Source organism: Onthophagus taurus, chromosome 11, assembly GCF_036711975.1.
Source record: "Onthophagus taurus isolate NC chromosome 11, IU_Otau_3.0, whole genome shotgun sequence".
Classification (NCBI taxonomy): domain Eukaryota; kingdom Metazoa; phylum Arthropoda; class Insecta; order Coleoptera; family Scarabaeidae; genus Onthophagus; species Onthophagus taurus.
The window spans coordinates 9,883,990-9,894,592 of NC_091976.1; positions in this window are offsets into that span (position 1 = coordinate 9,883,990).

A 10,603-nucleotide genomic window follows, 5' to 3' on the forward strand; every position below is an offset into this window, starting at 1 on the left:
CGCCCTCAGACAATGTTACCCTACTTAAAGTTGGTTCAACCTGAGTATTAATAATTTCTTTTTCATTTTTGAGATATTGTTGTTCAATTTTGTCCTCTACTTTATCATTGTACGTTGGTTGTTCAAGATACTTTTTTAATTTATCTACATGTACTACTAGGTCTGTTCTCTTACCCAATTTCCTAATTTTATAATTTACCGTGCTCTTTTGTTCTAAAATTCTAAAAGGTCCTTCCCACGGTTTTGATAATTTTTTACTGATACCTTGTTTCACTATTGGGTTATACAAGTATACCAGATCACCAATTTTAAAACTTTTTTCTTTAGAGTTTTTATTAAATTGTTTATGAACTTTATCTGTGTTTTCTTCTAAATGATTTCGAACTTGATTGAAAACAATACTTAATTTTGAAATTAATTCTGAAGCATAATTTTGGTCTGAATCATAAAATATCTTGTGTGGTTTGATGAAGTCATCTAAGGGTAAAATAGGATCTCTACCGTGCAATATAAAGTAAGGGCTGAACCCAGTAGCACTATGAGTATGCGTGCGATAAGCCATTAGAACTAATGGTATCCACTCATCCCAATCTCTTTGATACTTGTCAATGTAATGAGATAGAATATCTTTGAATACTCTATGACTTCGTTCAATTAAACCGTTTGACTGGGGTCGATAAGGAGTAGTATGAATTCTCTCTATATTCAAAATTTTACAAACATCTTTCATTATATTCGATAAAAAATTCGCACCTTTATCGGAAATCAAGATTTTCGGGGTTCCGTGTCTAGTTATCACGTGATCTATTAGTGCTCTAGCTATTGTTTCGGACTTTTGATTCGGTAAGGGGATAGCCTCGGGATATTTCGAAAAGTGGTCTTGGAAAGTAAGCAAATAACGATTACCTTTATAAGTTGAAACTAAGGGCCCTACTATATCCATTGAAGTTCTTTCGAATGGTTCAAAGACAGTTGGAAATTTTTGAAGAGGAGAAACTCCTAAATGCGGACTACTTTTCCTTTGATTACATGAATGACAACTTTTAACATAATTTTCTATTTCCGTATTCATTTTAGGCCAAAAAAAATCTAGATGAAATTAATTGTATAGTTTTTTGAATTCCCATGTGACCAACAAACGGCAAGTCATGATAAGTCTTTAAAGTTTTGAAAATAAAGCTGTTTGGAATTACTAACTGATCGACTAACAATTTTATGTCTTTTCTGTATAAAATATTATCTTTATCCAAAAAATAGGTTTCGCAAACTTCCGGTTTACTCCTGTTTGTTAACGTTTTCACAATCTCTTTACAAAATGGATCTCTCTGCTGAGCTGATCTGATTGAATCTCGATCCCAAACAGGAGTAACAGGAGTTCTGAATCATTATTGATATTGAAAACTGAGTTAATTTCGGGTAAATCAAATACCGTAATTAAAATATTGTATTTCTCAAAAGTTTTTTCTAATAATAATCTTACAACATTCCAATTTAATTTGTCAAGACCACATGCAATTTTTGGCATAGCTAGTTTTCTAATTTTTCTTTTAAAGCAAAATACAGCTAGTTTTTCTAGACATAATTGTAATGATTCTAATGTAGGTTTTTCATAAAATTTCCTTTTAGTAATTAGATAAAATAAGTAATGTGGACCATTTCTTAAATAACAAAATTCACCAACTTTCCTATTTTGATTTACTAAATAAGTTACATTTCCGAATTTTTCTCAAAAATCCTCTAACTTCCCTAATATTTTGTGGAATGGGGTAATCGATTATGGCTTGAATTTTTGTGGGGTCGGGCTTGATTCCTTGATCTGAGACTAAATGGCCAAGATATTTAACCTCTTTTAGCAAAAATTGACATTTTGACGCTTTTAATTTGATATTAGTCTGTCGTAGTTTATCAAAGATGAATTTAATTTTTTCTAGATGATCTTTAACACCTGAGGAATTGTAAATTACTATATCGTCCAGGTAAACTAAACAAGAATTACCAATTAAACCAGAAAGAGTAAAATTCATAAATCTTTGAAATGTGGAAGGAGCATTACTTAAACCAAAGGGCATTTTGTTAAACTCGTAATGACCATCCGGAACAGAAAAAGCTGTTTTTTCTCTATCGCTCTCTTCAACGTCAATTTGATGATACGCTGAAGTTACATCAATTACCGAAAATAAATTTGCATTTCCTAACAAGTCAAGTTGTTCATCTATAATAGGAATCGGGAAATAATCACGTTTAGTGACCGCATTTAATGCTCTGTAGTCGATGCACATTCTAATCTTATCTTTTCCAGAGGAATCTTTTTTTGACACCAAGACAACTGGTGCTGACCATGGGGAATCTGAACATCTGATAAGTTTAGTTTTTAGTAATTTATCGATTTCATCTTGTAAAATTTTTTTCTGATTGTAAAGTACTCTATATGGTCTTTTAGTAATAGGGGGAACATTTTCAGTTATTATTCTATGTTTGATCTTTGTTGCACTTGGCAAAACATCTTCATCCGTTATAAACAAATCCTGATACTTTCTTAATAAGTCTTCTGTCAATTTTCTATCCCTATCCGTTAAATGGTTCAAATTTACTTCGATTTTACTGTTATTATTTACTATCGAGTTTACTTTATTAAAAGTCTTAATGGTTTTGTCGTTATCCAATACCGAAAAATTTTCCGTGAGAGTTCCTGCCATGGTACTTGCAGGTAACTCCACTTCAAACGGATTTAAATTCCATATTCTTACAAAACAATCCGTACTTTTACAAATTCCTGACGCTACATATACACCGGATTTGTTAAGATCTACAGGCTCAATCAACATATCTACTGAATTTACTTGTCCCTTTATTTTACAGTCAATAATAATTTCCGATTTAGGCGGCAATTTTTCTAAACATTTTATTTTAATTAAATTTTTATGTGCGTGTTGTTTATCAGAATTCAAGTCCACGGTGCAAGTTCGACCGTTGAAACGATGCCCTGACTTAGCAGAAAGCTGATCGTTACATTTCGTCGTAGCTTCTAACGCGTGACTTAAGTTCATCGCCCATTGCGAAATACTTGTACTCAGCGTTTCACAATGTCGACAGAAAAACAAGGAAATTTCCGCCTGTTTGTTAATATAACTGCTTATTAAAATGTTTGTTAACTTTTCAAAATGTAATAGGAGGTTTTTCAAAATATCTTTCATCAACATAAAAATTACCATTAGCGAAAGTATTATTATTTTAACAACCTTTTTATAATTTTCCTGAAATTTATCGACAATTATTTTGTTATTAAATAAATACGATTTTTTTGAATTATCTGTTTTTATGAGTTCATATTCGAAACCAAAAATGATCAATTTTCCCGTCTTAAAATTTATTTTGGTTTGGGTAAAATCTAAAAAATCTCTACCTAAAATACCGTCTGCTTCAAAATTGAGTTCTGGATCAGCTATTATCGTGTTAAAATAAAATTGCTTTGAACCAATTTTGACATCAACTTCCGCCGTGCCTAATAAAGGATGACCTGATGATCAAATAAATAAAGGATGAAAGGTGACCTGTAGCACCCGCAAAAGCTGTTCCTTGTAGAGAATGCATGGAAATTAAATTTAGATCAATTTTTGAACTATCTAAGATTGTGACAGGTGATCCAGTATCCACCAAAAGCGTTAAAATTTTATTACAAACATTGATTTTTACAAAACACGGGATGTTCCCTATTAATGAATGAACTTGAGTTATTGGAAATTCCGCATTAGTATTGGGGTAAAACATTTTACTGGGTCCCTGATTTTCTATTGCTTTTTCGAGTAGTGTCCTCTGTACTGGGACTCGTACATTGGATGTTCCCAGTTTTTTGGAATCGTTCCCCGATTCTCATTATGAACATTTTTATTCCATTTAACGTTTGTATGTTGTGCTAAATTTTGATTGTCGAAAGACCTTCTACTACTATCTCTAACTTTTTCTTATCGTTTAAAACAATTTTTCTCGAAATGACCTTCTTTACCGCAGTAATTACATTTTACTCTATCTTTTGGTCGTGCTCTACACTGAGCAATTTTATGACCCTTCTTTTTACAATAAAAACAAACAATATCTGACATGTTTTTAACCTCATTTACTTTAAATTTTACCTCATTTACATTAAATCTTTTATAACGAGATTTCAACTCTAATTGACTACTTTCTTCTATGTCGGCTAATTCTTCCGCCTTCTCTATAGTAAGGTTCGGAATTTTCCGGAAATGAAAATCCACTTTTTCAATTAATTCACGTTTTAGTCCTCTCTTAAATTGTCTAACTATCATATCATTAATTACTGCTAATCTACCTATTTTCTGATCGACAGGACACTTATTGCATTCCTCTGCAATAAATTCCTCACTACAAATTCTCAACCTTTCTGCGAATCTACAAATTGGTTCGTCGTGTAACTGAAAACAATTAGCTAATCTATCCTCTGATCTTCCTAACGATTTTTTCGTTGTATATCTTTTAATTAGTAACGCTTTAAAGTCGTCATAGTTTAACGAATTAAAGTCAAGATCTGATTTAAAATATCTGTAAGCTTCACCCGCTAATCTAAATTTTACAATTGTTAACGTTTGTTCCGTTGTCCAATTATCTAGTTTAGCCCTAAGTTCTATTTTGTCAAAGTATTCTGAAACATTTTTACCCGTGAAACATGTAGCTATTACACCTACAGCTATTAGGCGCTTGGCTACATGGTTCAAACATTCTTCTTTTTCAATTGGAGTTTCGTATAGATTTAGATCTGTAAGGTGTCTAAACGTTTTAGAATCACCATCTGACACTAATGTAGTGTTCTGTCCTTGCTTTTTCCAAGGATTCGTTTGCCGTCTTGGTGTATTGTTTTTCCATTTGTCTCATATGTTGATAATATGCGTTACAGCTCATAGGCTTCATATTCATTGACATACTGAACGCCTCTAATCCCCTATGGCCTTTTCCTAAGCTACTAAAGGTTTGTACAACCCTTCGGTTTACATCGTACGATAAGCGTGAAGTCGAGCCCTCATGTTCGACTGTTTTGTTAGACGTTTCAAAATTATTTTTGTAATCGCATTCGTGGCACCATATATTAAAAACATGTGCATATCCCTTTGAAGGCATTTGAAGGACTTGAAGATTCCCTGCACACTCAGGACAAGGAAACGTTTCCATAAAATTTGATAGTTTGTTTCCATCTACCAAAATATAGTTAGGCGCATTATCGTCAAATGTGACTTCTGTTTTATAGCTATTATAAAGCGCGAAGCCTGTAGGTTTATCGGGAACTTCATTCTCATTATTAGAACATGAGGTACCTGGTTCAGATGTACTTGGTACAGTAACATTATCATTGGGTAGTAACATAACCTCACTTTCATCATTGATTCCTGTGTCTATATCAATACTTGCAAGACTTGCAGATTGCATTTCATACCGCTTTGCAATATTTTCCTTATTTCTTCTAGCAACATTTTTTCTTGTATTCTTGACTCTTCCCATACTTTATTGCATAAAACTGAACTAAACATTACTCAAAATAAACAATCCAAAACTCAACAGCAGAATAACAAATGACAGAGCACAAGTTGTTTTGTTTTTATTCTCTTACTACTTCTTCTTCTTCTTTAGCATAGAGTAGTGAATATAAAAGAGTATAATTATCGAATATATATATGAAACAAGATGTAAATATGTGGTTTACATATTTATAATGAAAATATATCAAAGAAATAAAGATCATGATGTTTTTAGCAAAAAATAAGAGGTATCTAGTAAAAATGTGAGATTTTGTCCATTAAAGCATATGCAAAAAATGTTATTTTTTTCATACTTAGGGTTAAGATATAGGTCTTAGGCTACTATATTCTTATTCAGTAGGCTCCAAATGACAAAATAAGACAAAAAAAAATTGTATTTTTTTTTAAATTTAATGCTTTTTCACTATTTTCCGTGGTGAATCCCCTTAAACATTTCATGTGCATTTTGACAATGTAACAAATGTATCATTTTCTGGAAATGTTCCATCAACTATTTTGTGTAAATTTTTTGATTTGAAGAAAATATTTACTTGAAAACTCCATAATTCAAAGTTGGTGTTTTCGGCACCTTTCACAGTTTCTATTGTTGCATAATTATTTGCTTGTGGCATTTTTATTATTTTCTCTTCTATATTCTCTCACCTTCATTCAACCCATGAAAGTTTTTATTTTATTATTTTCTTACGCTTCTGCCGTTTCTTTTTACGTCTGGCGCTGTACAGAACGCCCTTGGTCGAAGTTCTTTTGTTTCCCTTGAGCCGTCGAACTGTTGGCCTTGAACGTTTTCTATTTTAACTTTTTTCACTCTCACTTTTATTTTTATAAATTTGGCTTGCGCTCTGGGATCATAACCTGTTGTGTTTTTATGTTTTAGGGGGCAATGTGGCCAAATTAGACAAGGTTTGTGAAAATGAAACGTAACATATTTATTCTGACAATTCACAACACACCATACTGACAACTAAGAACGCTCAACCCCGACTGCTGTTCTCGATTCTGCGATATATTCAAAATAGATGAATATCGCGGGAGCCAATTACTGGCGCGAATTCTAAAACGCTTATGAGAAGTAAGCAACCTAATATACATTACTGAATTTAATGAGGCGGTAAGAAGCAAAGGGATGTAAGTGCAAATTTAGCGGTCGAGAAAAAGGCTTTCAAAGTTAAAGTCTTACAGAAAAATCAAGGACTATCGAAAATTAGAAAAATATTTTTTTTACTTTTCTGATGTATCTTATTAACTGTTTTTAAACTTTTGAAATATTTCAATTTATTCATTAGTACTAAAAATACAGGGAGTAAAGTAAAGGGACGTTACTACTTACACCCCTTTGCTTCCGAATATGTAACTTACATCTCTTTTGCACTTAATGATAAAGACTTTTTTTAGCATTTTGTTTACCTTATCCAAGTGACTCTGGAAATACTATATTGAGTTGTAACTCAATAAGTAATAAGTAATAACAACAAAACCTTGTATTTGTCTAGGGCCACAGGAAAAACATTTAAGATCCAAGCTAATAGTTTTATTGATTATTACAGGTAGAGTATACAAAAGTTTCAATGAAAAAATGTTTGGTTATTTTTACTCATCATCGGACTCCCACTCAGTAGCAATATCTTCAGAATTTTCTGTGACTGTACGTCCTCGCCTGGTATCTGTATCTTGTATTTTGCTGTTTCCGTTTTTTGTCGTTGAAGCAATATTTTTGTAGTAGCATTTCCTTGGTGCTTTAGTGTTGTATAAAAGTTATGGTAGATGGGTGGTATAAAAGGAAGAAGTTGTTGAAGGTTTTCATATTTTGCTGTCTTTATAAGTGGTGGTGTAGGGTACAATAAGCTAAGTTCATAATGAGTATTTGGACGGCCCTTTTTCTGCTTTCTTAGATCAAATTCAACAAAGTCCATGTCCTCAAAGCTGTTCTTGTATAAAAGAGTATCCGGTTTATCTTTCTCCAGTCGGAACCATTGAACATTGCGTAACCCTGGAATAGAGGCCTTTATGCTTTTTTTCATAGGTTGAACTGACATAAAGTTTTCAATGGCCATTCTTACAACTGTAAACTTCCGGCTTGCATGCGCCACTACGTTGAACCGGTCATCCGGAACAAAAATATATTGGTTTTTCTTTTTGGACTTTTCAATAATCCCGAAGTCTTGATCGCATTCCATGTAAGAGTGCCCAGAAATCAAAAATTTATGGTCTACTCTCTGAATAGATGTTGTCTGAACAATATGCCTCCAAAATTTAATAATGTTGTTATTTTTGTTTTGGCCGCCTACGTCATCGCTAAATGCTATAAGATGTTCTATTGAATTAGGTAGTTGTTGAACATAATAATAATAATAATAATAATCTTTATTACCGTAATAACATATTACAAAGTCAAATGTAACAACATAATATTTCAATTCAAAAATACTTCTATTTACAAAATTATTTCAAAAAAATCTTCAATGGAATATAATGGTGCTTCCATTAGTACTTCTTTTATTACACACTGGAGCCGTTGTTGTGGTAGCATCCGTATGCGCTGGGGAAGGTGATTAAACAGTTTAATACCCCAGAAAATACTGTTGTCTTGCGTCTTTTTTAACCGATGCATCGGTATTGCAAGTTCTTCTTTTTGTCTAGTGTTGTATTCGTGCTTCTCATTATTGGCAATATGTTTATCAATATTTTGTCGCATATCTGTAATACAATTTAGTACATATACTGAATATATGGTAAGTATACGCTGCTCTTTAAAATATTGTTTGCAACTTTGAGTTGATTTAAGATTGCATAGCGCCCTCAATGCCTTTTTTTGGAGAAGAAAGACTCTTTCTGCTGCAGACGATGCTCCCCAGAATAATATACCGAAAGTAGCAATGCTGTGGAAGTTGGCATAATAGGCAAGTCGCGCTGCAAAGATGGTGGCTACATTTCGTATTCTCCTTACGGTATAAATTGCAGTGTTCAATTTTTTAGAAATGTTCTCTACATGTACTTGCCAGTTAAGTTTGTTATCCAAATAAATTCCCAAAAATTTTAGGCTGTTATTCTCTGCCCCAACATTGTTTTGGAAATGCAGGTATTGAGTCTTCTCTTCGTTTAATTTTAAACCATTGTTACCAAACCATTTTTTTGCTGCTACTAATGTTAGCTGAGTTTTAGTTTGCAGATCATCCATATTGTTCGCAGTGGATATAAAGGTGGTGTCATCCGCGTACAAGCACACATTGTCATTAGGTACAGAGTAAGGCATGTCATTTACATAAATTACAAACAAGAGAGGGCCCAGGATAGAACCTTGTGGTACACCAACGTTGATATCATACGTTTTAGACAAAGCTCCATCTATTATCACCGTTTGCTTTCTATTGCACAAATATGAAGTAAACATGCTAAGGGCTGTGCCTCTTACACCATAGCAATCCAATTTGTATAGCAGATACGAGTGGCTAACACTATCAAATGCCTTACTTAAATCGATACTAATCAATTCAACATATTTCCTCTGATCGATTGCCTTGATAATGGATTGTATTATTTCATTAACTCCACTAGTAATAGATCGTCCTTTTATATAACCGTGTTGGTGATCATTGAAGAGCTCAGTCTTCTTAAAAAAATTTGTCAGTCTGTCGGCCAAAACGTACTCGAAGATTTTGGAAATTGTAGGGAGAATCGATATTGGTCTATAACTTGCTGGATTTTCCAGATGTCCCTTTTTGTAGATGGGGCATATTTTAGCAACTTTTAATTCGTCAGGGAACACACCATGTTTTAAACATGCATTTATTAAATATGCTATGTGTTCTGCAATCGCAGGTATAACTTTTTTTAGAAAAACTGTCGAGATTCCATGTATGTCTTCTGTTTTCTTAGATTTTAGTTTCATTGTTACTGTAATAACCTCGTCTTTGTCAGTAGGTCTAAAAAAGCACGAACTGCTATGTGTGTTATACAGAACATTTCCTTCATTAATAACATTTACTCGTTCACATTCTACAGAAGCCAAATAGGAAGCAAATTGATCCGGTGTAATTATTAAGTCTTGTTTTTTCTTCTTAATGCCCCTTGTCTCTGAATTTATTATTTCCCATGTTGCTTTTTGTTTATCATCTGCATTCAGAATCACAGATACATTATACATTTGTTTCTCGTGTTCAAATTGTCTTTTTAACTTCGTCTTATACTTATTGTAAATATCGTATGATTCTTTGTCTTTAAGAGTTTTTGCCATAATACTTAATACTTCAACAATATTTTGTAAGCTTATTATTCTGTCGCTGACATTTAATTTATATTTAGATGAAACTTTTACTTTGCTTCTTTTTTCAGGACAAGATCTATTAAACGCATCCAATAGAAATGAGTAATATTCAGAGAACAACTGTGCTGGCTGTGGCGTAGACTCTGGCGAATAACTTAAGTTAAAATAATATTGACACATAATTTTCATAAATGAATTCATTCCCGTATTTGCTATATTTCTGTATCTAACGTACTCTTGTTTACCAATGTTACAATCTGTATGTTGATATGTAATAGTTTGAGCGTAATGATCCGAGAGATGGAAATTTATAGTTTTTACATTATATTCTTCTTTATTTAAGTTTGTAAATATATTATCTATACAAGAACTTGTTGTGCTTGTCTCTCTTGATGCCTCTAACATAGTAGCATGTAGTCTGTAACAATGTAAAATATCTTGTAAATTTGTCAAAGCTTTTGACCCCTTAAGAACATTTATATTAAAATCTCCGGCAATAAAAACTTTTTTATCATTCAGCTCCGTTTCTATTTTCTCTAAAAGTATTTCTAGTTTTTGAAAAAATATTTCTAAGTCGCCATTTGGGGATCTGTACACTCCAATGATGAGAGTTTTTCGATTTAAGACTTCAACTGCTGCAATTTCTATATGTATCTCTTCAGAGATGCAACACAGGTCTTCACGAATCTTAACTTTTATAGACTCCTTAACAAATATTAATGAACCACCTCTCTGATTGTTTCTCCGAGTGAAGGCAGATGCTAAATTATAGTTTGTAATACTTATTCTCTGCAAT